The sequence below is a fragment of the Cyprinus carpio genome, chromosome A4 (assembly GCF_018340385.1).
Source record: "Cyprinus carpio isolate SPL01 chromosome A4, ASM1834038v1, whole genome shotgun sequence".
In the NCBI taxonomy this organism is placed as follows: domain Eukaryota; kingdom Metazoa; phylum Chordata; class Actinopteri; order Cypriniformes; family Cyprinidae; genus Cyprinus; species Cyprinus carpio.
Genome location: NC_056575.1, coordinates 15,426,049 through 15,450,955, shown reverse-complemented (window position 1 = coordinate 15,450,955; position 24,907 = coordinate 15,426,049). Strand labels below are relative to the sequence as shown.

Genomic DNA, 24,907 nt, shown 5'->3' with positions numbered 1-24,907 from the left:
GAAGAGAGGCAAAAGTGAGACTGAGAAACATATGGACGAGAGTCTCGCAGATGGTGGAGATGTGCGGCCAAACACAAAGAGACAGCGATGAAGAAAGAAGCCGGTTTGATCTGCTCATGACCGTTTCGATAATAATCGGGCTACTGGGAAACAAGGGCCGCACACTTTAATAAAATACTAATGCAGTACTAATAAAATGGCGGTTAAGGGGTGTTTCTTCAACTTCTGCCACTTTTATATCCCAGTTCTTGAGTTTTATTAACCCTCTGGGGTCTGAGGGGTTTTGGGGGCCTGGAGAAGTTTTGACATGCCCTGACTTTTGTGCTTTTTTCAGTTGCTTATAAATAGATACATGGCTAAAGTCTAATAACACTGTAATCAGTACAAACTGGGACTAACAGATTTTCAATCTCTGTCTTGGAAAATTTTGAATATGTCTTCATTTATTTTCAAATGAAATGTAGATCTTACTGTTTTACAGACTTTCAGGCCTAAACTACCAAAATCATTATTAAAAATATAAACTATTACATGTTTAAAACTATTTTGAAAAAATAAACAAAATATATTAATAATTATTGTGTTAACATGATTTGCTTTTTTACCGATTTATGTCCTTTAGTTGTGGCGTAATTATCTTTCTTTCTTTCTTTCTTTCTTTTTCCCTTAAGTTAGTGTATTGCTAGCAGGGAGATAATAGTGTCCATGAAGAGCTTCAGATGAAATATGAGATGTAATATATTTATTATGCATCTTTTCCCATTAAACTGTAATTTTGCCAAATTAAGCAAAGAGTATGAAAATATTGTTTGCGTGTATTGAGGATACATAAAATGCTAGCACTGAAATTATCCTTGGCAAGACAAAGAAGTTGGCTATTTTATTTAAAAAAAAAAATGTTAAAAATGTAATTTCCATCACAGAACGCTGTTCAGCACAACACAGTTTGGGATTTGGTGGAAATGATACTGTGATGTTAATAAACTCCTTTTAAATATTTACTGTATAAACATATAAAGAAAAAGTTATTATATAAAAAAATTAAAATGAAATTTAATCTAAAAAAAAAACACAGCATATAAGGCCACATAGTTGAAGAAATACTGAATTAACAAAAAACTTGCAATTAAATCTAGAATAATGTCACAGCTCTCTGAGTCTCATGTTGTCTAGAGTCAATTTATGAGACAGAGAGAGACAGACAGAGAAAAATAGGCGAGGCAGATATATAGCCCCATTAGAGAGAATTATAATCTGCAGACACTAGGATAGGATGATAATAATATTTCTAGCCCAGGGCAACAGTCAAGCTAAGCAAGTATGAAATAGTTAATTATAGTCACAACAGAAAACCCCTTAAGGAGAAAAAACCCACCACAACAACGCATGTGAATTTATTGGTTTGGACAAAAAAAAAAAAAAAAAAAAAAAGTTTTTTAGTCACCAATTTTGGAAACCAGTGCAGAGTCAAATGTTAACCACTTCAGTGTTTGTGTGTTCATAATAAAAATGCCAATAATAAGTGATACTCAATTTCTGATTCATTGGATTGAATAATTGTTATTGTATAAAAAGTAAAGTGACTAATAAAGACAAATTTCGACACACTATATTTTAAACTGTGTTTAGCTTCTCAAAACATTCTATATTATATTAGAAGAAAAAATCCCCTTCAGGGTTCTAGTAGCACATCTTTATATGGTATTTTCCACACACACGCACTTGTAACTAAATTGTCAGTTCAGTTTGTGCTTTGATCTGCAGAAGTGTTCAGTCACATCTATTTTTATCACAGTTTCTGGGGTATTTTTGAGCATTTATAAAATCACGGCTCTTCATGAACTCATTTCGGTGCAGCAGCGCACCAGTTTATTTTGACTTCCAGCAGAACGGTTGTTCTAATATCACATGACGTGAAATGATTAATATAATTAGTCTAGAATCTAACCAGCTTCATTATTTGCTTCAACTTCCTGAGCGATTCAATTATTTGCTGAGCACTTTCAACAAATGTGTTGACGCTTCAGCCCTTAAAGGGTTAGATCAGCCAAAAATTTAAGTTAGCCCATAAATTACTCACCCTCAAGTCATCCTATGTGTATATGACTTTCTTCTTTCAGATGAATGCAGTCGGAGTTATATTAAAAATGGTCTTTAATCTTTCAAGCTGTTTAATGGCACTTAGCGGGTGTTGCAGTGCATCAGTCCAAAAGAAGTGAAATAAAAAGTGCCCATCCATAATAAAAAAGGGTCTCACACGGCTCTGGGGGGTGAACAAAGGGCTCCTGTAGTGAATCGATATGTTTTTGTAAGAAAAATATCCATATTCAAAACGTAATAGTCACTTTACAATTTTTTTTTTTTTTTTTAGAGAGAGAGTTATATATAATTTAATAAATGCAACACATAATTGTTTTGTAATTGTCATAATACTAAATAAAATGTATATACATTTTATATATATATATATGTATATATATATATATATATATATATATATATATATATATATATATATATATATACCATATTATATATATTTTTACACACCCAATTATATACATTTTGCAAAGTAATCTTGCAAAGTAATGAGTCCAACAACCAATCAACCCTTCAAATCAACCACAGCCAATTAGACATGAATTCCCCTTCAAATCTTTCTCTTAAGTGTCTCATTAGCACTTCAAAGCATTTCATTCAAATCAAACCTTAATTTTAGTTCACAGTTTCATACTTTTAACAGTGCAGTTTGCTGAACCTTGTCTTATCAGTACTTGTCTCTTTTGAGTAAGAAATGGGAGGATGACAGCATGGTCAGCAGGAGTGTCCGTGTGCTCTCTCATTGTTTTGTCAGAGCTCAGTGTGTGTGATGTGCTTTTTATAGCAGTGTGTTATAGATTTAGCCACTGTAGCCTCAGGCCGCAGCCACTGGCTGACAGAGCACTGTGATTGGTCAAGGCCTTCCAGCCCAGCCGGCCATTTGCCCTCTCGGGGTCGAGACAATTAAAACATAAAGACAGTCTTCCTCGCTCACCGGACCAGAGCTCTTTCACCTCATCCACCCATCCATTCCTGATTCAGCTCCAAATATTCCTGCTCTTTACCCCTCTATCATTCTTCATCCTGCACTATTGTCTCTCTCTCTCTTTCTTCCGATGGCGGTCCGCAGCTCCCTGGACGCTGTTACATCACCACACAGCAACAGATGAGGCCAGAATGACTGTCGCTTATGTGGGATTTACCACATTGATTCTGCTCATATGCACACACACACACGCACTGCTCAAACACATGCATACACATGTACACACAAAATAAACACTCTTAATTGCACATGTATGCAGCATTTTGTGTCCAGGCAAAACACACACACATGCACAGGGGTGATGGCAAGGACACAACAGCCCACATCTATTTTAGTTTGTTTATGTTCATTTTTCTATTAACCCACATTTCACACAGTGAGCTCTGTGGATGAATTTGTTTGATATTTAAGGGTCATAAAGTACATTTCTGTAGACATTAATTTTTGCACTAATCTCCACTTGTAATATTGTCCAAAAGAAAATAATACTATATATAAATACATATACAAAAATAAATATATACAAGCACACATAATAGGTTTGAATTATTATGACCCATTTGATTTGACCTCATGCTTCTCTATTCATCTCTACTCGTGCATCCCAGATCTAAACTAGCACAAAAGCATCAATCATGGCACCCTTTACAGCCTGAATAATACAATATGTTCAGCATAAGCCAACATCTAATCAAGCGATCTGTCACACTAAACTAGATTCAAAGTTCAGCTGGGAGCTCAGTCTAAAATACAGGATATTTCAGTAAGGAAGATGAAAACCCTACTAAAGCAGAAATTAGTAAGATAAATAAAACTGGATGTGACTTGCACATACTGTGCAGTGAGAGACTGTTGTAAGAGAAACTGCAATTTTTTAATCAGTTTATAAAAGAATCGACCTAACACACCCTGAGGAAAAAAGCCAGAGGAACAAACTCAGCGAGGAGGAATCTTGTTAAACAGAAAAAGTGCTTTGCACAGAAAATCCCTCACTAAACGCTCTCTCAATTGAAAATGTCCACCTAAATATTGCTTGTTTGAAGAATGTGAGTGTTCATGAAGTTTTAATCAGTGGGGCAAATAAAACCAGTCTAGACGAGACAGTAGAGCTGATTATGTTATTGCTCAAACTCTCACTTCATGGCATATTTGCAGTAAATCAGATGTGATTGAAATCAGTAACATCACTCCAGACTCCAACCCACCTCAGATCTCAAGGAAAAACTTCAGACAATGAACAGAGATTGAGAGGAGTGTGATAATTACTCTCAAACCCAGACTAATTAAAAGCTTCTGCTGATCTGGTTCATCTCTGAAGCACCATATTACAGCCGCATCAAACTCACATCAACACGTCTGAAACTCTGGAGTTTAGAAGCGGAGCATGTGTCCTTTAACACTTTTCAGCTGATATCAGCAAAAGATGACATATGTTGTGTGAAGAAATCTTAGACAATGGAGTGAATCAATGCAAAATTACACAAAAAAGGGTGGACACATTTAATTAAACATCTTAACTGTGCATTATTTGAAACATGGATGGTGATGCAAATTCAACACATTAACCAGATGATTGTTTTAAATTTTCCTTTTTTTATTGTAGACACTCTTGTTTATCATTGACTCATCAACCTAAAAAATGGTAAATTCACTTTTGCATTTCTTTTATTTAATTAGTCTAAAGAAGAATGCAGTTGCATTTATTTGTGTTTTGTGCTCCTACAGTCTGACGGCAAGCTTGACATTTCGCCTGGCGGCCGGATGGTCCGTCTCCTCTCTGTCATAATCAATCCAATTATAGGATTACATTACACTTTATTGAACAGTCCTCTAGGGGCCAGTTTGTCCAGATCTAATCCGCATTATAAAATCAGACACTTCTGCTATTGGTGATCTGAAGGATTCTTGAGTTTTTCACTTTGCTCTTCTCACTTAGCCCCTCAAATCCCTCTTCAGCAGCATCACTGTCCGTCTGAGGGGCTTTATCCTTAAAACCATTTAAAGAGGCCATAAATACTTAAATACCATCATCTTCTATCATTTCCATGGAGCTTCATAAATCAGCATAAACTGACAGATGGCCATTAAACTACAGCTTCCACCTATGATGGGTAGATGTGAATCTGATGGATAAATGAAGGATTTATAAAAGGCACAGCTCTCTGTATATTATATATTTCTTTTTTCTCTCTTTCTCTGTACAGTTGATCCTAAACGTCCAATCAGCACGAGCCGCCAGCCGTGTCACAGGTGATGAATGAGGCTCCAGCGCAGCTCTGACTAAACCAGTGACAGCGCTACTTTCTCAGAAAAATGACTCTGATCTACAGCACAAACTGAGGCTGAATTAAATCCTGTAATAGGAATGAAGACGGGATCCTGCAATCAAACACAAAAGTGAGTGAAACTAAACTTCAAACACTTTGACCACCACACACACACACACAATGTAAAACTGCTTACAACGGCAGAAGTCTGGAGTGAAGATAGAACCCTGAGCCCTGACAGCGTGAGACTCATTTGTGTTTAGCAGTGAGGTCAATATCATTAACACACACTCAGTAGTGCTCTTTAGTGTGAAGTCAATACATCTCATTTTATTTCCTCCTTCCTTTCCTGAAATTTTTGTGGTGGTACTATAAACATCGATACAGAAAGAAAACAGAAAGAGGTGGTAATACCACCATAGTGCAGTACCATAGTACTTCTCTACAACATATTTATCATGGTATTGAAGTATTACCATATACCAGGGTTTCAGGTCACTTGCACATCCTTCAAAGAATACCATGGTACCTTTGTAAAAAAATATATAGTACTTTTTAATTACTGTAAAAAAAAGATTAACTATATGTCACCAAACATATGTCATATTTTGGATGCTGGTGTGACAATTAAGACGTATGTCAACTTGTTTATCCAGCAAGAATTTGACTGATTAAACAGCTTTACCAATTTAACATCATGAACAGAAATTGACCAACACTAACCAGCATAAACTGGTCTGAACTAGCATGAAAACTCATGCTGCTCTATGGCCTGTTCAGGAGGATAAGAATTATTTGATCCTGATCTCACCTTGAAGGCGATAGTGATACAGATGTGTTAGAAAGCAACTGATCAGCAGCTTCAGCACACCTGCAGCACGGCCAGAATATATCAGTCCTAGTCGTAGCTGAGGATTATGGGAAAGACGCTCACACTCGGGGAAAAGATTACACGGGACACCAAACTCAACTGGCATCACAACATCACAGCCGTGTTCCCCTGCTGTATTTTTTTCAGTATAATCTGATGTCTGAATCCCTCGACCATCAGCAAACTTCCTTTGTAATCTTTTTAAAGGAAACAGCAGAGTTCCTCCTTGCTGTTCTGAATCTCCATCTCTGCTTCAGCTTCAGGTTTGAGTCTCAGCAGGAGGAGAGCTGAAATGATGGGCAGAATCGATAGAGACCAGAGGACTGTAGATTTCAGAAAGAGGCTGATAGATGAAGAGACACGAGGTCTGTGACATCGCCTTCAGCTTTAAAACAAAGCAAGACCTCGACTCAGCAGAAAGAGTGAAATACAGCTCCAGCTTTCATCATTCCTCAAGCAGGTCGAAAAACACACACAGCTGTGATTAAACACACTAAAGGTCATTGTGTTTCCTTGAAAACAGGCACAGCAACTCTGAAAGCAGAAAATCAAGAACGAAGAACTCAACGCAAGAAATGACAAGTGAGAAAAATGTGAACATAAAAAATGTATACATATTGCAACATTGTGGAAATGTTGGTTCACTCTTCATACTGCACTATAATATGAGAGACACGAGAGTCCATTCATTCCAGCAGAGTTTGACATTAGCATGCTGCTTAAGACATGATGCCTAGTGCATTAAAATGCACACATATTGACAAAAAATAGTCAATTTTAATTTGAGTAGTAAGTATAATATAAAATAACACTTTCACTGAACGTGTCTCAATATATTTAGATACATATAATTATAATTCAAAATAAAATGTCATGTAGGAGAATAATTTTATATTAATGTTGACACATCTAAAAATAAAATAACACAAATACCTATAAATAAATTTAATAATAATAATAATAAATCATAAAATAATTTATAGTCAACATTCCTCAGGCTTCAGGAATGTGTCTGTCATGTCTTAAAATGTAAAAAGACTTCTCACCAGACTTTTGAACAGATTTAATGACACTCTCACAAATGTGTTTTTCAATAACAACTGCTTCTCGTTGTTCTAGATGATGAAGGCTTCTAACTCATATTGAAATGCAAATCAAAACTCATGTAATATTAATAGAGCAGCTGCAGACACCTGTATGTTTTTATTAGCATCTTCCAAAAATGAATGCGACAGCTCATGTGATTCATGACACCTGAGGAGCAGCAGTCAAGCGTCTCCTTTGATCATGTGACCCTGTGTGATCTAATAACTTTCTGTAATAAACAGCAAAATAAAGCAGAACCCACGTCACACACACACAGAGAGATTCACACACACACTAATATTATTTCATTGTGAACAAGTTCTCTGTTAATGGAAAAAAATATAAAGGCCTCAGTCTGCACTGGGATGTTTTTCATTAACATGTGAGGAAAAGTGAGTTAATAATGGTTGGATTTCTCCTTTTATACCAGACGAATCAAGAAATTAACATTTCTTATGCTTGTGATGAAGATTTTGGTTTTGTGCTCCAATAAGGATAATCTATAACCAAAATGAACTCATCAATCATACTGGCACATTTTACAATAACAGATGCTTTTGAAATGAATGAATCTGAACCTCCTTCTCTTGAAAAGTCAATTCAGACTATGTTCAGAACAGCACACTACCATACTACTCATACTACTGTTGCAGTGTGCAGTACATATCTTGTACACCAATTTTCTACATCTGTGGCCTATTCTGGTGACCAAACGTTTATTGATGCATAATGTTTTCTGCTTCACATGCAGTGTGTTTTAACAAGAGATAGCATTCCATACTGCACAGTATGTAGTAAGCAGTTCATTTTTGAACATAGACACCCTTAGAAGAACTTCAAAAGTCAAAGGTCAGGTTTGAGAAGCACTTGGTAAACACTCTGTAGGTCGTTCCTCAGTAAAAGAAAAGAGATGGAGGGCGTCTGTTAACATTCATCAGACATACAGCAGCTTTGTGATTCTTTTATAATGTGCCTCAATTTTCATCTCTAGTGAAATACCCTTCAGTTTTACGACCGTCACTTTCACACTGATGGTGAGTCGCTTTCAAAACGCCCCTCGTCTGAACTTGATGATTAGCTTTAATAAATTCTAGAAGAGATTGCCATTATCCTTGGGTTTTTTTGTATTAAGGGCCAGACCCAGAATATCCACAAAGAGAGACGGGCAGAGATAGTGATCGAGACGCAAAAAGTGAAGCTTATGCTTAGATTTTTGATGACGTATTGATGGATGATGGGTAGGTTTCGTGGGTCATGTTTTCGGGACACTGAAACAGCGAGAAGGAAATACTAAAAGTGAAATGACAGTGCCAGAGTTGTATTGCTAATAAATAACAATGACGTGTAGAATAGAGCTGGAACGGCACAGTGAAAAGTGACCTTGCAAAGGACTTGAACTTTTAAAACGAGTGAAGAAATGGACTCATTCAAAACTGAAAAAAAAAACTTTCCCATCAACATCAAAATCAATCACTCACCTCAGAAAATATTCTATAAGTGGCACTGAAAGTGTGTCTGCTGTACGTGAGCATCAGTGCTGTCAGTCTTTAATATCTCAATCTCTCAGATTAATACACATAGTTTGATCTCAGCTCTGGCACTGTCACTGATCTCCCAAGACTGAGAAAATGACCCAGAATGCTCTGTTCTCACTGTAATCTCATAAAGTAGAAGTGCCCCAAAGGTGAATGTGATAAATGTCATCATTCCCTTCGTGCAGTGGGTTCAAATAAATCTGAAGGTCACGTGTGTGTGATCCGATCTCTAGGTACATGCACTTCAGCCAAGAGGAAGTTGTTGCTTGATCAACATGCAAGAAGTTCAAAGGAATGACAGCCAGAGCAGTGAACAGCACTGGGATTTGATTGGTCTGATTAGAGGGACTGGATCTCTTCCCAGTGTCCGGCTCATCACACAAACACACACACACACACACACACACACACACACACACACATACACATACACCCTGCTGATCCTTTCAGCACTTTTAACAGCAAAGGGAGATTAATCTGTCCACATTTGTCACACATTCAAAAGGAAGATCACATCCCTCTCAAAGGACATGCTAAATGCTCACTGTCTCTTTCTCTTGAAGAACAGATGATGTGCTCCATTACAGTTTTCACAGAAACAGATTATATTGACAGCAGACACATAAAGACCAGTTGTCAAGTCAAAATTTAAATAAGAATAAGTAAATTTTACAAGTGAAGCATGTTTTTTATTAAGTAATATTTAACACCAAAAAATATCAATTATATTTTTTATACAAAACATATATTTTTATATTGAAACTGTTTTCTCTTTAACTGGATGCAAAGTGTTTATCATTGCACATATGTTTAAAATACAAGTTAAATATTTAAGAAATGTATACCGTTCAATATCAATTAATCGATATAAGCTAGTATTTTCGATGAATTTCTTCAGTTCCCTATAGCTGAATGCTCACTCAAAGAGCTTTATTTTCAACTACCGTCTGAAGAGTCCATTTTATCGTCTTGCTCTGTGCATCATCTCATTTGATATACAAATTGACTCAGTGTTTGAGCACCAGACGGTGAAAAGGCTCTTGTTTTCAGCAGGATTCAATTTACAGTAGTCTTAGAATTAGCCGTCAAGTGTTTTGTTTTTTTTTACAGCATACAGATTTGTGGGGGTGACATGTCTAAAAGAAAGTGGCTGCAAATGCTCACGGATGGCTGATTTATTTATTTATCCATTCAGCAGGAGCTAAAGAGTGTCCTCACAACAACTCCTAAAAGCATCAGACAGTTTGATTCTTACAGCTGAGGACACTTGTTGATGTAATGAAAGTTAAATGGATGAAGGGTGTTATGGATGCAAACACACTCCGCTCTGATTCTTCATGGACTTTCATTCATCTTATTATCATTCTGCATGTGACTTTTCTGGAAGCTTTTGCATCAAAAGCATGAAACTGATTACTGATCATCATACTAATGTATTAACTGCTACCAACCAACAAAGTCCATTTTCTCCTCTGGTTTACATCATCCCTTGAATCTTTTTCCTGTCATTCCCTTTTTCACCCTCTCTGAGAGAAAGAGAGAGAGTCAATGAAAGAGATGAACAGAGAAAGAGAGAACATGTTTGGTGTTTTTTTTTTTCTCTCATTTGCCAGTCACAGTAGATGACGGCTCTGATTAAGTTGCTCTAACTGGACTCTGCTTCAGATTCCACGGGTGAACAATGGTTCACTTTAATGAATGAGTCGTGTTGTGTTTTGTGCCATCGTTTCTCAATCTGAGAGAAATCTTTATGCCGTTAGCGACAGATCACATGCCAAGAGCCATGGATACAAATAACTTTAAGTCAAAAAAGCAGCAAAACAAATGACTTGAAATCTCTCAGGTCTAATTAACCTTAAGAACCAGAGTGTGAGGAAATGCTTTCAACTGCTGCAACAAGCTTTTAAAACATCTGTGTGAGGTGTTTCAAGGACTTGAGATGCTATCTGTCCTTAACCTGTATGCTCTGATTTCATTTCTCTGTATTTTACTCTTTTGCATGAGCGGAATAACAGAATGTCCCTGTTTTGAGACCAGAGGGGCTGCAACTGCTCCAACACTCAACACACAGATGGTGCCTTTACGTAACGGACACATTCATTACGTCCACATCATTTCTCATATGAAGCCACACTTCACACTGAACCCACCTCACCCCTCAGTGTCAAAAATATCTTAAGATCACCAACTCAGTTTGAAACCCAACAGTTTCTTTATACAAGCAGCATCCTTGACGTGACATTTTAACAGCCAGACGTGATCATCTTTTTAGCAGGCGACAAAATGAAGGTCATGAAAATCTCCAGCCTCATTAAAAGTGTTTTTGGCTTGTTTGAAAAGATTCTGTGAATTCCTGCAGGACGTCAATCGCTAGAGCAGCAGTAATGAAAAAGACCCATTAGTGGCACAATAAATAAATAAAACACATGCAAGAAAAAAAACTAACATAACACATTAATAAAAAAATTAAAAAAACAACTTAAAAAAATATGGTTCAAAACTAAACACAAAAAAAACAAACAAAACACACAAAAAATCTTTGACTTCATTTTTAATACGCTGTATGCTTTGCTAAATTATTTCTCCTGTTTCTTTCCCTGATCTATACTGACAAATGTGCTTCTAGAGTTTTCATTTATACTTCTGAAGTTTTCATTCACGCTTCTGAAGTTTCCGTTTACACTTCTGAAATTTCCGTTCAACATTCTGACACAATTCCCTCGTGGGGGTGGGGCTAGCAGTGGTGTGTTCTCATTGGCTACTGAGTTTTTGATTGACATCTTTTTGACCTGGAAGTGAAGGTGACAGCGTTGCGTCTGTGTAGATTTGAGCGTCTATTAGCGGCTTCCTATTTCACTTTAGTGATATAAATGGATGCGGATGTGGACTGTAGGTCACATGATATAAAACTGTATGTAAACAAGTTATCACATATCCTGCACAGAATACCAGCAGTATGAAGCATAAGGCCAGAGACTATTGAGCCAGTATGTCATATGATAACGCTTGCGTAATCGAAGAACACTTAAGCATAGTTTCAAATAACTTATTGTGGACTAAATATAATGTTTTCATACACTCAAATGCATGTTCTTTACAATTAAATTAAAATGTATTTTAACTTAAATTTATATTAAATTGAATTTGCTAAACTTTATACTGCTGTTTTGACCCACTTAAGTGGGACTTAAGTGAATCTTTATATAAAATTTCACGATTATTTTTAATGTCTTTGAAATACGGTTAAAGTGCACTGTCGAATGTACAGACAAGCATTCATGGTAAACTGAAATATACTTTAATGTCAATTCTGTTTAAATTTGTATGTAATTTACATTATAATTCCACATTTGTAATGATGAAGTTGCAATTTAGCACATTTAAAATATTTTAAAAGTCATATCAAATACACTGCAACTAAAATTATAATAACTTTTATATTTACTTATATATGTAATATACGTTTACTTATAATGAAAGTACTTTCATGTGCTTTAGTATGTAGTATGTATCTAAATAAGTATACATCTTTAAACCATGAAAAAAAAAAATTAAAACGCTGATTTAAAATGTACTTTAAAATAACACTTTTAATTTGACATTATTACAAAGTGTACTTTTTTTAAAATATATACTTGCATGTTTCATAATATATATTATCTGCAAGAACATTTTGTTTACAAATACTTTTAAGATTTGAAGCACACTTCTTTTTCACAAGGGAACACATACTAACATTACCAAGAGTGCTACATTTTCCTCACTACCACTAAATATTTAAGATTTAATTACAGATTTACTTTGATTTAAAGCTTAAACCTACTGGAAAATCAAGCTTAAGCTGGCCACTGTGTTTTTGAACATGTTAAACGGTCATTAGTTGCTGCAAACTAGCAAACTGACTGCCATGTTCCATAACACAGATAATGGCTTAAGCTGGATTTACCAGGAGGTGAAAATGAGAATGAAAGTAATTTTGAAAGTAAAGGATTTAAATGTTCTGTGTTGGGGTCGGTCTTAACCCAATTAGCAAACAGAGCAAATGCTTCCTAGAGAGCGTTTAAGAGAGTAATGAAATATTACATGCACACTCAAATACACACTTACTGTAGATGCAAATGCACAAACACACATTTACAGAGGAAGTGAGCAGGCGGGGCAGGAAAGTGACAGACAGACCAGAGAGCCCAGAGAGATTGATGGCTATATTCAAATGAATACAGAGAACTGACAGGAACCCAATGGAGTGAAATTTACCACTACACAAACACTGGCACAGAGAGAGTCTGATGTGAGCCAGTCCGGCACAAGCACACTCACACTTCAAACTGCATACAGTAGCACACACATCAATACAGTGACAAATACACACTTTAACACCACACACGTGGTGTGTCATCTAATTCCCTAGACAAAGCACAACCACAAACTGCCTAAAATGCTTTTAGGATCAATAAACGTAAGAACTGAGTTGCTACTGACACTCTTTCACCTCTACACAAGCACGAAACAGGAAGTCACACAGAACCGACTGGCAGTAGCTACAAATGGAACAATGAAAAATCACTCTGTTTCCCATGAGAAGAACAGTTATTGCCTGTTTCAAAAGCATCACTGAAGCCAGACAAAGCAGAGACATTTCACCGCCCATCTTACCTAATTTAGGGAGGGAATATTTGACTTTGAAGTAATCCTGGTAAAACTGCAGAAGTCTCTTGGTGATGTGCAGAGCGTAGTCCCCTGATCCACTCTGGATGGCGTCAGGTCTGGCGTACAGCCGAATCTAAAACAACGCAACATAAGAAGAGAGAGAATAAAAGTCAAACTGTTTCAGGAGCTGAATGAACTCCTGGAACTCTACGGCTCTGGGTTTATTCCTAACTTGAATTCCCTTAAGGACAATTGTTTTGGACTTGAAAGATTAAGTTCCAAGAGTAATCCCCGGTGAATATATCAGCCGAATGCTTTCATCTGGCTTGAATTTTGCATTTGTCTTTCAAGTGTACTTTTTTCCACCCCTCATCCACTCTGCGAGGCATTAAGAAGTACAGTATTACTGTCACCTACTCCAAAAGAAAAAAATCAAAAAAATTAAATTGTCTTTACAGACAACAGGAAGATGAGCTTCAGCATTCAGTTGCTCTAATTACAGAATTTCCAATGAAAAACTACACTACCCATAATACCCTGAAGAGATATCCAACAATCAAAATCACTTTTGCATGGAAAATTGTTAGCATATTGGCTGTTATAGATTATTAGTACTATTAAGCACATATTAATGCCATATTCTTCATGACCATATTTTAGAAGCCTTAATTCTACCCCATACCTAAACTTAACAACTACCTTACTATTACTTACTAGACAGTTTTAATACCTGTTTTGTTGAAATCAAAGTTTGTAATTTTTTGATTCACCTCAGAGCTGGTTGGTTTGATACATGGCTTAATCTTTTATTGAACAACTCATTCAAATCCTTATAGACTGGTGAAAAAAAAAACATATACTTCAAGAACCAAGGCCACTGAAAGAACAGGCAGCTGTTTCTACTGGAGTTAAAGCACTTTAAATGAACTGGCTGCACTTTCATAAACCTTAATGTTATTGGACTGTAGCTGCTGAAAACCTCCTCCATATATTTGTTTAAAATCTGATTTTTCCATCAATTGTAAACCAGCTGTTTAATAAAACAGCATTTTAGACATGTGTCCTTGGAAATAAATTAGATTGCAATGAAAAAGCAAAGACAAAGCATGTGCATTATTGCAAGATTCTTTATTCTGTTTGTGAGAAGGAGGAAGAGAGAACAAGTGTGAAAGAGAAAGTGAGTGAGGTGTGGCTCTGTGGGAAATGTATTCCCACAGTAAAAATGATCTTGGACTCTTTTAGCCAAAGGCTGATTCACGGCACGGCTTTCTGAACGGGCATCCATCTAGTCAGAATGAATGTCCTCCTACACTAACAGAGTTACAGTGCAAAACAAGCAGCAGGAAAGGCTTTGTTTCAGAGCCTGGCAGCAATACACATTGAATTATGCGTTGTTTATCTCACATGTTGCTGCCGTATCGATCAGCTCTATGTCTGATATAAAGATGAATGGGCGGCACTCAGGGCTGTGGAAATGATTCAAAGCTCAGTCAAATCAATGTGATTTTAAAACAACCTGTAATTAGACAAAGCAGTCGAGTTGACAATCAAGAGATGCTTCATTAATCAGCCGGTGTGAAGATTGTTCAATCCGACTCCAGTGTTGACTGCTTCATTTGTTTGTTTGTTTGGTTTTGTTGAAGGCAGCTTGACAGAGACTTAAATGGGGTTAATTGAACTTTAATAGAGAGTCTCTCCATGAGCGGCTGCTCAACACTGATCCGCTAACAAGCTCTTTCTGCTGAAAAGATGAAGCTTTAGTCAACACATTCAGCACTGGACTTGATATTCACAACCTGGGCCGGGTTTCCCAATAACGATTGATCTTAGCGTTTTCTACAAGTAATTTTACGAACGTTCGTTATTGTTTCATGTGCGTTTCCCAAAAATGCACTTAACACAGTTGCACGTAGCCATGCTTTAAGTGCTACTTAGGAGTCGCTATCCGTTTGTCAAGTGCTGAAATGTCACCTTATAGAATGGCTCGTAATTGTAGTAGGCTACACGCTCGTTTATTGAAATCTTAACCTAATGCAGCCACGAAGTTTTTGGGAAACTCAGCCCTGTTGAGTTATTATTCTATATACGTCTGTATGTGAGGGATATTTCAGGCGCTTTACATTTCTCTAAATGTCCAGAGTAAACTGTGCTATAAAAATGATACATTATGTGAAATTGTTCTTCTAGTTTTACATTAATTGATTCCTAGCTAGTCTAGCTAGTCACCAGCTTGTGTTGTGTAGACCAGTTAGACTGGTTTAACAGCTTAATCAGAACCAAACCAGCATAAATTAAATTGAACTGAAATCAGCCTGGATCAAGATGGACATTAATGCCGGTATTTTTAATTTGAAACCTACATAGACATTTCAAGGCATTTGTTTCCTAAAGCTAAAATCACACTTTTGTCCATTAAATGCACTAAACATACTTTTTGATCAGGCTGAGTAATGTCATGAATATGTAAAGAGCAAATTTAGTATAGTGGTGTTGAATTTTGATATTACAAGAACATTTTAATGAAAAGATAAATAAAACTGACTGACACTAAACCAGTGGACTTAATAATGGCTGCTACAGTGTTATGAATGAAATATGCTTTTTTAAATTAATTAATTAATTAATTTATCTTATTTTAGCACTTTAAGTAATATGAGACACCAAAGTAAAATTTAAACCTGATCAAAAAGGGGAACTCTGTTCAGTGTGAGTGTGTGTGTGTGTGTGTGTGTGTGTGTGTGTGTGTGTGTGTGTGTGTGTGTGTGTCAGAAATCATGACTCTGAAGGGGCTGAGGGTCAAATTTTAATATGTGACACACTAGAGAGAGTCCAGTGGTCAATATAGGTAAAACAGAGGTCATGTTCACCAAAACAAATGTGTGTGATGAGGCAGACTCAGCATTATTCACACACAGCAGCAGGTTTACTAAACCCTGTAGGCTGGTAAAGAGAAATGATCCATGATGAAACAAACGATCTAAGCTCAGACTTCAAATCATTTTGGAGAGCGGGCCACAGACGGCACAATCATTTACTGTCTGGTTCAGGAAATACATTTTTCTCTTGGTTAGACATCATTACAAGAGATTGCAGAACATACAAGGGTTGTATCTGAAATGGTTTGGTCATAACGGAACATAAAGTGAGGTATGGAACATAACAGTTAAACTAAATTAATTCAAAATTTTTACTACTAGTCTTAATGGAGCATTCAAGTTACAATCTGATTTTATAGTAGAACAACCAAAACAATTAGCAGTTATGTTCATGTTAATGGAGTAGATTTTGTGAGGGATTAAGACTGTAGCCAAACGAAGCACCTCTAAACTAATGAGCTGAACCACTTAAATTCCCATCAAACTGAATGAGCTGCTCAACACCCAAACAGAACCAATTAACAAACAGAACTAATTTACAAACAGAATGAATAAACAAATATACCAAACACCCAAGCACACGAAAATATCAAAGAGAACCTTTATCTAAGGAAACTAATGAAATCATTTAACATACAGAACTAATAAACAAACCCAATAAACAATACCCAAGTGAAAAGAGAGACAGAGAAAAGTACTCTCTAACAAAACAAAAATCAAAACAAAACCATTAAACAAACAAATACAAGACTAAACAGAATCAATAAATAAACAGAGCAAAAAAACAAAAACAAAAAACAATCAAGAAAAAAACCCAAAAAAAAAAAACAAAAAAATATAAAAACAAAAAAAAGATCAAAACAAAGCCAATATCAAACAGAACAAAAACCCAAATGCAACCATTAAACAAACAAAACCAACATTCAAACAAACAATACATAAGCAAAAACAAATTAATAAACTTAAAAGATAAAAGGAGAATCCATAAGCAAGCAGAAACAATACACAAGCAAAACAAGCGAAATGCGGTTCTGTCCACCAAGAATTAATGGAAAAAAATGGATGGAACCACGTTAGGCTATAAAATTACTGGATACTGATTTTTCTCCACCCATGCAAATTGGTTATGTTCATGCAGAGCATTATGCTGTATTTGAGGAACAGATGAGTCGAATGCATCACTAACTGTATAACTACGGCAATAAATGCATATAGTTAAAATACATTGTTGTAAAAACCCAAAGTAAAACTGTTCAACTGCCCACCAATGGAGAACACCACTGGATCAGGTAATTTGGGCATGAGACCCCTCATCTATAACCTTAAAAACTGTAAAAAAATATTATGGCCCACCAACTGCTGCACCCTGAACATCAAAATTGCAAGGGGGCTACCCTGCCACTTTAATGTGATTGATGGCGGATGCTAGCGAACCACTACAAGCCGCAATGTGGGTATAAGTGGCAGGGTAGCCCCCTCCCCAGAAAAAAGCACACACTACAGTCAGCAGTGATATAAAGGAGAGCGCGGTCATGCTGAAGCAGATCAGATTAATTACACTAATATGAGGAGGAGGCTGGCTAAGGGCACACAGCAGGAACCACTGAGGAAGCCGTCAGGAAGTGTCTAATATGACAACAGGGCTTTAACTGAACGAGATATCAGTAACAAGGCCCATAAACCAAGTCTCTCTGTTGGCAGACAGATGATGCTGCTTAGACTGTGAGGACTCAGTGCCAAAAAAAAACATTTAAGTGCATGTGATGAAAGTGATACAGCGAACATTATCTTAATGGCAAAACTTCACATAAAACATGTTCATACATGACAGATAAAGCCTTGAAGAGTTTGTCATGAACAAAATCCTGGACGTAAGCAAAAAAAGACACCAGCTTCAGATATGACTATTATCCTTTTAAAAGCAATTATATGGCTTTGTAGACACTGGACTAATGTTATTGGAGACAATCCTTTCCATTTACAGTATATCCACTGTGTAATCATTATGTATTGACTAAATAAACTTATAGTAAGCTTCATATAAAGATATCCACTGTGAGCAAGTTCAAAACTCTGTTCCAAAACTCTCTTGGCAGCTCCCTTTTTAAGGGACCATCCTAAATGAGATGAAACCTACAGTAGGTAAACAGCAGCTCTTTACATATGAGACTCATCTCACCATTAATATCAATAGACCAGGTGTTCTTAACTATGGCCCTTGAGGTCCACATTCCTGCAGAGTTTAGCTCCAACCTTGATCAAAGTCACCTGCCAGAAACTTTCAAGTAATCCTGAAGACCTTGATTAACTCGTTGAGGAGTGTTTGATTAGGGTTAGAGATGAACTCTGCAAGAACGTGGATATCGAGGTCCAGACTTGAGAACCTCTGCAATAGACTATGATGTTAGCATGTTGCTAGCTATTTAATACACTAACGAACATAATACATAGAACACACAAATACTGGGTAATAAAAAAAGCAGAATTTTCAGCATCATTACTCCAGTCGTCATTGTCACGTGATCCTTCAGAAATCATTTAATATGCTGATTTGCTTCTCAAGAAACATGTCTTATTATTATTGATGTTGAAAACCGTTGTGCTGCTTAATGTTTTTCTGGAAACCATGATACATTTTTTTTTTGGGGATTCTTTGATGAATAGAAAATTCAAAAGAACAGCATTTATTTGAATTATTAAACTTATGTAACATTATAAATGCCTTTACTATTATTTTTATTTTTTATTTTTTTTTTTTTGACCAATTTAAAGCTTCCTTGAAAATAAAAGTTTTGATATCTTTCCAAAAAAAAAAAAAAAAAAATACTGACCCCAAACTTTGGGTAGTGTATATTTTGTAAGTATATATTGATTTCTCTCAGCTTATTGGCTATTTTGGATTGACTTTATTACTGAACTCTGCGCAATGCATTCTGGTATTGTCTTCACTCTGAAACATACAGAGGCTGCTTTAAAATTTGGAAAATGATGCATCTTAAAGGCAAAATACCTTCTGGAAAAGCATCTATGATGCCTTAAAATCTTTTAAAAAGCTGTATAAAGAGTTCTGGAATAATAAAATCTCTGTTTACTGTTTCTAACTTTGAGTTTTGGGGAGCCTACAATGTGACTCACCACAACTCCATTGTCTGCAACTGCTTCTCTGTAGGTGAAGTTGCACACAGCCCAGGCAAGATAGTACGTCGACATGCGGGGCGTCCTGGAGAAATGGTTGGTCACCCATCCGTCTTCTTCAGACGTTGAGGCCTCCACTGGCATGTTGGACAGCGACTGATACGAGCTCTCGTGTTTCAGACTCACTCTGAATGTGGCTTTATAGATGGGCTCGTCGAAACACGGGAAGGCCTTTCTAGCGTGAGTCGGTGAGAACTGCGTCACTGCGAGAAACCTGCAGAATAACACCAGGAATAAGAACATGAGAGAGATGTGAGATGAAAAAAAATCATCTTGGGAACATTATATGCAATATATGTAGCCTAGGAGTCTGCAGTGAAAATTCGTTTCACCTCAACTTCATTAAATTGGTTGTCACATGACTTTCCTGAATTCAAATTAGCTCTGACTGCCATCCCTGAACTCATCGCTGTGCATTTTTATCTCACTAATGAGCTTCCTAATGTGAAGATGGACAAAACTGATACAGTTTTTTGAACCACGGCAACTAAATGACATCAAATGCCAACATATCATAAATCATACCAGAATTACTACACAGAAATAATGATATATCTGTCACAGCTGTAAACAATAAACCCATCTGTGACAGTCAACAAATTGACCGCGTGAACCAATTTAGATGACAAGGAAATAATAAAAAGCTGTCAAACTGACCTTTTTTGCAGTTGGATTGGTGTATTATAAGTGAATCACTATTAATCTACATTTAGACACATTTAACACATTGGAATCACATCTAAGTCTGAATATCAGAGTCTGGATCATAAACAGCCATGGAAATGTTCTAGTATATGTAAAGTTAGATAGCAGGAAAAGCAGTGAGCTGCATTCCAGAAAGCTGCATTAATGGATACCAAAGCCAGACTCAAACCTCAAAATGGCTTTGGCCACCCACAGCATCACCAGCAGACGGGGGAGGAGGGTTTTCTACGACCAGATGTCGGTTTGAAGTGAACTAACAACACGGTTCATGTGCCAACATCTAACTGCATAAACACGGGTATTTTCTCAATTCTGCGAGATCCCTGCCGTTCAGTGTTCACAAATATATACGAACAGCCAGCAGGCGCTGATTACACTAAACTCAATGATCTTCACAGCCTGTGGAGCGCAGAACTGTGGCAGGACTCTGAACATCAGCATGCTAGATTTATCTCAAAGCTGCGCTTCAATGGAACTTACATTATGAACATTATATAAAAAAAAAAAAAAAATGGGTTTGATAAAGATTCGTTACACTGAGGCCTTTACTTGCTGTTTTATCTACAGAAAGAAGGTCCAGCAGTTATTGCAAACACAGAAAAGCAACTGGTGAATGGAAAAAAGGTTCATGAAGTGTGTCCATGAAAGTGATGCCTGCAGGGTAAAACAAGGTTTAAACATGTCTCAAATGCAGGAAAACCTGGGGCAAAGATTCAAACATAAGCCATTTTCCCTCAGAGGACAATGAGTCAGAAGCCAGAAAACAAGAAACAGATATTCAGTGCTGTCTTACTGGAATCACTCTGAATATGAGGCTGTAAACAGGTGTAAGACACAGTAATCCTTGCACATATGAGCTTCTGATAATCAAAGGCTCATCTTAAAGAGCTGAATAATATGATATTGGGTAATCTAATGGTTTTCAAACATGAAAATGAATTCTCTTAGTTTAAACATTGGCCCATTTGAACTGAACACCTTAATCTAACTGTCTAATCTCTTATATATTGATGCATTATGGTAACAATGCCATAAATAGTTAAGATAATGCTGCATTAGAGACAGTTGTGATTTCAGTACCCTGAGGTTTGACCAGCATTCATTCAGATCTGTGTGAACTCTGACTTCCCTAAACAGCGACCGTCTGAGACAGAGACATAAAAATTACATGCAGACAGTAATTTTAGACATGGAGTAATAGGTGAACCGTAACCTGGATTTGAAGCTGTTAATGTAATGAATAAAGAACCATGGATTATATCTTGTTTCTTTTGACACATGCTGTAATAATATTTGGAAAACGGCCAATTTTTTGGTCTTGGCAGTTGTGTTTATAAAACATATCACCTCCATGATGTACTTGACCCTTTACTGACACTCTGACATCTAGACATCACGTGTCACTGTGACAATACATTGTTAAGAAACATTTGTGAGAACACCAGTCAATTAAAGCCTGCCTCACAAAACTTACCATGGCAAACAGATTTTTAACAAAAACACAATGGCATCTATTGCTATTAACCACCATTTATATAAGAAGATCCCAGTCATTAATTATGGTTTTGAAGTAGGGAACATTACTACTGAAACTATTAGATTTTGATGTAAACCATGGTAAATACTAGTCAGAAGAATAATTACAAAAGATAATTACAAAACGAGGCTTGTTGGCATTGTACTAAGATGCAGATAAACATCTTATTAATGTCAGGCAGCATCAACATAACATGATTTACATACACTGACACATGAATCTCACAAAAATGAATATTCACTGTGATCATTATAGAAGTCTGTACTTATTCTTATTCTCCCTTCAAAATATTCTTATTAAAACCATTTTTAGTATAATACCAAAGTTAATAAACTTACTAAGTAAATACTGTGGTAACTCAGTGGTGACAGTAGAATTCTTATAACTTCTACACTGTTTGAATGAGATCCCATATTCATGTATTATAGTTTTATAGTTTGGTTACCATTGTGCATTTCTGTGGGATAATTAATTAGCCAAAAAAGTGCTTAATTGCGCATATAGACGTCAGGCAGCATCAGCAGTTCTCATTATGACAGCAGAATATTTTAACAACATCTGAGAGAGTTTGATTCGGACACTGAAGCGTTTTTACCTTCTTTCTCCATTCAGCACGTACGAGCTGCGGAAGAAGCCCAGAAGCTCGTGCTCAATGAGCGCGTGAAAAGTGATGTTGATCTTGTAAGTTCTGAGGGGCTTCATCTCTCTGTGCAGCGCGATCACATACACCTGCTTGGGCTGGTAGTGGAAGCGGCGCTGGATCCTCATGACGCCCGCTTTCTTACTGTCCGAATACACCAGCACCTTCTCCACCTCCAGCCGGTCCGTGTGCAGCACGATGAACTTCGTGGAGTGGACGCATTCAAACTCAATGTTCACCTCGCCGGAAAAGGTGAAGTTCTCCATGTACACGGACAGTCGGAGGTCGTAGTGGCGCGGGCGCAGGGTGGCCGGTAAGCGCAGGTGTCTCCAGGGCTGCTGTTCGTCCTCTGAGTCTCTGTGACTGATGTTCCCGTCCCGGGACTTTTTCCACTTACTGTTGCTGGAGCCGTTCGCTGCCAGAACCCCGCTGGTCTCCGCGGCGCATCTCTCGAAGCTGACGCTGAGCGTTATTGCGATGGCCGTGACTACGATGAGGGTGAGGATGGAGATGGCGAAGCCCAGCACAAGTCTCTTATTCACCGTGATGTGCTGTTCGGTCGTCCGGGGCCGGACAACCACGCTGTCGGCCCACTGATCGGACAGAGCCCGTCCGTTCCTCATGCTCGCGTCCTCGATCCCCATTATAAGACGAATCTGATGTGTTTTATATTCATGATCAGCCTCTGTTCATGCGGTGCAGCTTCAAACTGCAGAGGATAAGCCGGCGGAATGATATAAAGGCGAAAAATACAGCGAAGATCCCGCGAAACGAATGAAATGAACTGATGATCGATGACCTCGAGACTAGATTCGCGTGAATCAGAAGTTCTTTCGGTCAGATGCTGGAGCTCATCGAGTCCTACCGCATATCCATTTCTGCTCTTATATCAGTCTGATGTGGATGAAGGTCCAGCACCTGTTTTCTTATCAATCGCGAGAGTGTTGTGAATCTCTCTTCGCTCTGTTCATTTCTGCCTCCATCCCCATCCCTGTTTCTGTCTCTTTCTCATGCGTAATCTCTCTCTCTCTCTCTCTCTCTCTCTCTCTCTCTCTCTCTCTCTCTCTCTCTCTCTCTCTCTCGCTCTCTCAGAAATTCAGTCTAGTAATTCCGTCTAAATCTTATGTTCAGTTAAATCACATTTAATTAAACAGCGACATATTCAGAAAGGCTGATTTGACTTTTCTCCTCTTTCACACACATTAAAACTGCTGAGTTGCATGAATATCCAATAGAATAATGGAACTTAGACAAACTAAATGGAGAAGAAAAAAACAATGCTACACGCATTTGAGACATGTACATGTTAAAATCTTACAGCAGTGCTGTGACTATTTTAAAAAAAAATCGATTATTACACTTCCCACAAATACACAAGAACAAGTCTGTTATGTACTTTCACATCAAAAGAGTGAAAGGTGGATGTGTAATGATTAATTCAGTATTGAGGTTGTGTGGGGCAGTAAACTAGTACACACTAAGTACATAAGTAAGTACACACGTGTATGTGAAACACTAAGTACACTTTGAGTACACACTGTATGTGTAATCAATAAAATGAAGCATTTTAGTTTTGTGCAATGGTGAGTATTTTGGTGCATGTGTGGCTGGGTTTCAGTTTTATAAATCCAAATAATTAAGCATATATTCACAATGTGAGCACAATGTGATTTTTTTTAAAGGCTGCTGTCCATGGTGCTGAATCAAGCAGGACCATCAAATCAGTTTCCTGAAGAGTGTACTTCTGCACCATTAGGGGCAGTAAACAGAAGAAATAATGACAATTGTGTTTTTTCACACAAGGTTTCCAAAATTCTCCCACAAATTCTATGTCTCAAATAATTGGACCCTGTGTGAGTAAAAAACAGCATTTATTTATCCTCAAAAGCCTTCATGAGTGACCGTAACCCCACCTTCTCATCTCCCCTCCATATTTTCCACCACTCATTTGTCTACATCTGTCATTGTTTCATAAAGGAAGATCAGTGGCGGCTCTTTGAACGAAGTGACGGCTCCAAACACCAAATAACATTCTCAATTTTCATCCATTGGCATGGCTGGTAAACAGCACAGCGAGAGGAGAGTCATGAGCGTGTGAAGAGACCCTTGAAGCCAGGACAGAGAAGGCGAGGTGGAAAGATGATGGGGATAAAGTGAAAAGTAGAAAGGGGGCTTCTAGTTCAACTGATTTTCACATTTGAAATTCCCTAAACTAGAACTGGCAGAAAATGCATTTAGATTCCCATCTGATCAAGATCCTCTTCGCTCCCTTTACTTCTAAGGAATTTAAAACCTATTCTTATGAAATAATGAGGCTGAGATAGAACGTCCTTGAATGATTGCGACTTGAGATCTTTGGATCAAATGAAAATGGAGGTGCATTTAAAGAGAAAAATAAGCAATTTCCTTGCAGCATCTGAACATAAAAGCCTGGGTCATTGTGTGCAAATGTGTGTGAAC

The 24,907-nt window shown here is 37.2% G+C and overlaps 1 pseudogene; it reads right to left on the bottom strand.

Annotated features, from left to right (window-relative positions):
- Window positions 1-23,482, bottom strand: part of LOC109064695 — a 98,762-nt pseudogene extending 75,280 nt beyond the window's left edge.
- Window positions 23,483-24,907: the final 1,425 nt, after the last annotated feature.